The sequence below is a fragment of the Teleopsis dalmanni genome, chromosome 1 (assembly GCF_002237135.1).
Source record: "Teleopsis dalmanni isolate 2A chromosome 1, ASM223713v2, whole genome shotgun sequence".
NCBI classification, from domain to species: domain Eukaryota; kingdom Metazoa; phylum Arthropoda; class Insecta; order Diptera; family Diopsidae; genus Teleopsis; species Teleopsis dalmanni.
In genome coordinates, this window is record NC_051846.1 from 11377099 (window position 1) to 11383009 (window position 5911).

The 5911-nt window shown below is 30.4% G+C and overlaps 1 long non-coding RNA gene across 2 annotated transcripts; it reads left to right on the forward strand.

Annotated features, from left to right (window-relative positions):
• Window positions 1–713: 713 nt before the first annotated feature.
• Window positions 714–2258, forward strand: LOC119671557. 2 transcript variants are annotated; one of them, XR_005251831.1, is made up of 4 exons: window positions 714–905; window positions 979–1093; window positions 1180–1432; window positions 1551–2258. It is a non-coding gene; the product is annotated as an uncharacterized LOC119671557 (long non-coding RNA). The 2 variants fall into 2 exon arrangements; XR_005251830.1 differs by having other exon boundaries at window positions 714–1093.
• Window positions 2259–5911: the final 3653 nt, after the last annotated feature.

Genomic DNA, 5911 nt, shown 5'->3' on the forward strand with positions numbered 1-5911 from the left:
AGAATAATATAGTATTGAATATTGGAACTACCATTAACCCAGCAGTTATACCAAACAAGTCTACAACAAGGCTACAATATACAAGAATAGAAAAGAAGACAGCATCGAAGAAGTGTGGATTTAAATCATATGCAATATTTTGGAAAGAACAGAGCAATTTACTTCGATTAGGAATGTATAAGCTCCTGTAAAATCAAAAACGATTCTTAAACCGTAGTTTTGTAAAGAGGTTAAAGTATTTGTAGCGGAAAGTAGCACGTAGGCTAAAATATAAAAAAGATATAAAGAGATGGTCTTAATCTCTAATATCAAAAAAAAAAAAAACAGCTAGGAAGCTAACTCTACGAAAATAAAATAGACACGTATGATGCTCACAGTTTGGTATATAATACGAAAATAAAACAAATCCGAAATAAGAATGTCAGCTTATCAACCATTATTACAAGACATTGAAAGAAACACTTTTGCAACTATATTATAATACAAGTAAACATGTCACCGACAGATGAAATGTCAACAATACTAACAGAGAACTATACAATTCCATTTCAGAAAGTATATTTTTTTTATATCAATATTGAAATAATGAAAATTATTCAGACAGTGGAGGACTTCAAAGTCCGACTGCTAAACCGTATCGATTGTATGGGAAGACAGCTCCACAATTCCTATATTCAAGAGAGCAGAGATATATATATACTCAAAAGAGCAAAGACTATGCAGTTCTCTTTAGATCTAGATAAGCTTGTGTAGATGGAAGAAATAGAATTTTCGCATTGAGATGCGGCACTAACGTGGTAGTCCAAGTATTTTTGCTGCATATTGGGCCCCACCAGTGAGTTGTGGTGATGAACTACAAAGACGTTACAATAGAATAGAATATGACCTCTGAGTACTAACTTAAGGTTGGTGAATATGTATTTATTGTATATCATTGAGATTCTGAAAATAAATTTTATCAAGTATTTTATCAAGCAGATTTTATTATTGGGTGTGGTCTATGACAAGAAGCTTAATATGGAAATGTATGGTGAAAATAATATTTTCAAACTTTTAACATGATTTTGTTCATCGATCCACATTAGCTACAGTTGTGAGTAATATTGAAGTATTTTATTGTTTATAGGAAATGTTTCACTTTATCAATATTTTTTTCTTATCTTGTAAATTTTTTTTCAGCGTACAAATGAAAAATTTATATTGCTGCATTTGGGTGTTTCTGTCTTATCAACCAAACTATTTCAATGGACTTCAATGGATGTAAAAACAAAAATGTTGGAAAATAGAAAAAGTTGAACTAATATTTATGCAAATTCGCTTTATCGCCAAAAAACATAAGCGCCTTGAGCACATAAATTATGCAAATCCGCTGTTACAAATTTAAAGTTATGTGCGAAGTGCGGAGTCCTTCGGAGTTTCGGAAGGAGTTTCAGTAAGTTTCAGATGTGAAAATCACTTAGCAATATTTTAACAAGAAATAAAGAAAAAAATTTATATAAAAGAGTTTACAACGACGTTAACTTCCTTTTCTTTCTGTTTTTGCTTATTAGGTGGAAATGTTATTTTTATAATTTATACGGATTTAAATGATAGTTGTGGGGAAATCATAGAAACCAGGACATATCGAAAGGATTTTTGTTAAAAACACGAACAGTGATTGATAAAAGGTTTTAAAAAAATTTTTACTACTCGAAACAAAGATTTGTATTAAGTGCCTTACTAAAAATTTCGTAATTTCAAAAGTAAACGCTTGTGTTTTAGATAACATCAAATTTTGTCTTAATATTATATATTCTTTGAATCATGCCATTAGGTATGAAAGACAATATCCCATGGAGCATACGGGTACTGAATATTTTTGAGTTAATATTTAATGGCTTATTGTCTCATACCTAGCAATAACTCTGACATTAATTGACTCATATTCATTTTCAAAACATCGAGAGTTGGAGGATTGTTCACATAAACGGAATCGTTTGAATAAACCCAGAGAAAAAGTAAAATAGTCATAAATCGGATAATCTTAATGGTTAATTCAGATCATCAAAATAAGAAACTGTGGTCCAGGACCTGATCTGTGTCTTATGACTTATCAACATCACTTATAAGTTATAACTTATAACTTCTACATCCATGTCATTAAAACACTTATCATGCGGATGTGTATATGAATATACGATTACTTTAATGAAAGTTTTGCTTGATATGTGTTATTGAAACAATGTTGCTAGATCAGGATTGAATAACCTGTTACATTGGTATTTATTTCTTATTATTTAATATCAAATTTTATTATCATTTCTTACTAGAAAATAAAAATGCATTATATCGCATGTGGAGCATACAAAACAGGCAAATCCGCAAATATTGGAATTGGAAAATTGGATATTCCATCTTCACACAGTTTAAGAGGAAGTTAGCAACAGAGCTTTGTTGATAAAAATGGAGAAATGGATGTATTGATGATGCTATTCGAAGACATCTTTAAGATATATTTAAATTTAGTAAGTTAAAAGTAAGTAGTATTAGTTTGATTGTTTGCAGCATGAAGTGGGTCCAAAAAACCCCCTGGCACATGATCAAAGTTAGCTCGATTAAGCTTCCATTAAATATTATTAGTTTATCAATTGGTCTTTAAAAAGTCGAAGGATTTTCGTAGGTTAAATATTTTGTATTCTTTTTCCATTTTCAAATCTTCAATTTCCGAAATCAAGATGAAATTGATCAGTTGGTATTTAAATGTTGTATTATCCTTTCATCTTTATTGCAGTATGTCTTAAAAAAGCTTAGTTTGTATAAATAATAATTGCCTTGTGGTGGTTCTGCATTATAAAATCATTTCATTCATTTATTATAAATTTTGTTTTGTTATTTATGTTATTTGAGAGATATATTTGCTATAACTACGGCTGTGTTCAATGCATGTGATTTTACTCTTAGGCTAGTTTATTTGACTGTTTCATCACTGCAATCGCGATCTCTATATCTTAGTATTGTCATTATGGTTAGCCCACTTTGAAGGTTTATGGCTGATTATATAAGTTAGTACGGTTCTCAAGTATAAATTTGTATTTTACCTTTGGAACCTTTGGTACACCATCGTGGTATTATAACCGGTCCCTAGGAGAGCCGTGCTGCAAAAGGCTGCTACTCCAACCTAACGTAACTAGTATACCATCAGTATGCGTCAAAAGTCAGTTTGATCCTGTTAACATTTTGTTTCGAAGGGCTTTTAACATCAGTGGATCTGTTGAGGATTATGTCTGTCTCAATCTAGTTATGGGAGTAAAATATGTCATCTGCTTCATTAATCTTGGTTACCTCTTCGAATACCTTGTTTGTAGTCGTAGAACTTCACTTTATTTGAGAATGGGAATAGGTCGTAGATTGAATAGCGCTTTAATTCAAATAGTGGAGTGGTTCTCATGATGGCCCTTTATTGAAACGTTACCGTCTCTGCATTTTAATTGGTTTAATATGTGTTGTAATTTATTCCGCCCTGTTTTCATTTGTTGTTCTGCAGATTTCAGTATAGAAAATTCTGACAAAGTTCATAAAGTGGCTTCCTTAGAGTATATTCGAAAAGTTCAACTGATATTGTTTACTTAATTTTATTAAAATTTTTATTATTTATTTAAATTATTTAATTAATATAATGTTTATCAAATTTAGAAAATGAAAAATTGCTTTTGTTAAGTTTTTTTATTGAATGAATTCATATTTTTTGTACAACTCTTCCGATCATTTTATTATTCATGTTTATGTTTATCTTTAATCCACCTCACTAAATTAAATTCAAATTAATTTTATATCTCAAAGTTTAGATTTGATTTTATTTCAATTACAAACTTTATTTTTAGAACAAAAAATATTTGCTACACAAATAATTATTGAAACCGAGAAAACTTTTTAATTAAGTCCATACATATCTGTTGGAATTACTTTCAAACTTTCAAAGTTGAAAAGAATTTATTTTCTTTTTAATTTCAGTTGTGCAGTTTGGTTACAAATAAATTAAAATATTTGAGGGAGAAAGAAAATATCCTTAAACTATTTTAATTTTGTCAATTTTTCGTTGGATAATTAAAAAGTAATTTTCTTCAAACTTTATTAAAGCAAGTTCATATATCCTCAACTCCACAAATAATGATTGTGTAGGTACTTTACTTTAGTCTCTCAGATACGTTAGTTTTGCTTTGTCAAGTTTTGGATAGGCTCTTAAAATAAAAGGTAAACAATCCTTTTCGGTAGCAAAATTATTTGAATTTATAATAGCATCCGCGGATGTTTCTAAATACATGCGTTTCTTTAGAATATGTCATTTTTAATATTTGGATTTGCTTGTTCTGGAAGAATAGTATGTATGCGTGTCCATAAAAAACATTATTTAAAAATTTCTTTTTTCAGTTGAACTGAGAATAAATTCAATGGCTTGTCAAAAAATAATACCGATTTATTGGTGGTTTCTAAATAAAGTGTTTAGTAGATTGCTTTAGCTATAGATGTTATACAGGCTCGCACATTAAACGTTCGGGACGCTGCATGCATTTTTGGACTATTACATCTCGATCTTTCTAGAGTCACTGAAGAATTTCTTTCACTTTAGCTATATCCAGAATAGTCTCAATGTTTTTTTAAGTTAATAATTAATCACCCCGATTCGTGGATTAATTTTTTGTGGAAAATTCTTATTCCATAATACATAAAAGCATGCCATTTTCCTAAAATATATAGACTAGATTCTCTGTATTGCATACAGTCTGCTTTCACCGTTAATAGTGGCCAGTTAACACCCCAATCAATACAATATATTCAGATTGAGTAGGTATTTGCTTTTCTTCTCAGACTATTTCGGTAAAAAAAGCTTGGTGCAGCGGGATCTATCTGCATTAGTCCATTTATAATTGGCTTAATTGGCTTACTCCAGTTTAGCTAGACTTTTGCAGTGGTTTTTGCTGACACTCAGCAAATAGTATATAGATGGTAACATAGAAATATTGACAGTTGATAAAATATACATCTCTAAATGAGAAATGAGAAGAAAGAAGTTTTTTATAGATATCAGTCTTTTAATAAGTTTGGAAAATGTGTTATTTTCGGTATGAAATCGATTTATTCAAATCTTCCTGCATATAAAGTTTAACGATATGCAGGCATTAGTACACAAGCTGTCCCTCTTCAATAGGAAGAGAGATATTGCATACAGATATCAATCTTATAATTAGTTTACTGACATACCAATTTTAGCAAGAAAACGATAATATGAGATGGAATATTGCTTTTAGTGACGTTTTTACTGCATCTGTTTTTTGCAGCTGGAAGAAGTGCTTAAAAAGTGCTTAACTGTTTCGTCACTGTCCAGCGCTTGGCCATGCTACGATTTGTTTCCCAGAAGATCCTAGCTTATTGTAGGATCTCTCATTGAAGAGTATCCTATACTTCCTTTGAAGAATAAGAATTAAATTAGAATTATTTTACATTCAATGCATACATGTTTAGCGGTCTTATGGTAATCTAACTTACTTTATAGTATCTGTGATATCTCCTCCACAGTGTTCAAAGTGTAGTATAAATTTGATGAATCCTTCAATGTTGTGACAACAATATAGTTCATGCACTAAATTTTATTACAATTTAATAAAATATTTCAACCTAAAAGCAGTGTTTTTAGGTCTGTTGGTAAAGTATTTAAAGTAATTAATTTCTCTAAAAGACAAAGCCTCTAATGTAGTTCCACGGTTTTATGCTCCATTGCATATGACTGACATGATTGTTAAGTGCAAACGCTTAATTATTTTAGAATGTAACAAGCGGATGGCGGATGGCGTATGGGTATTGGGTATGGAATGAATTCTGGTTACACTAAATTGCAACGTACATGAACCGACGCCACATATAACATCCTGCTGAG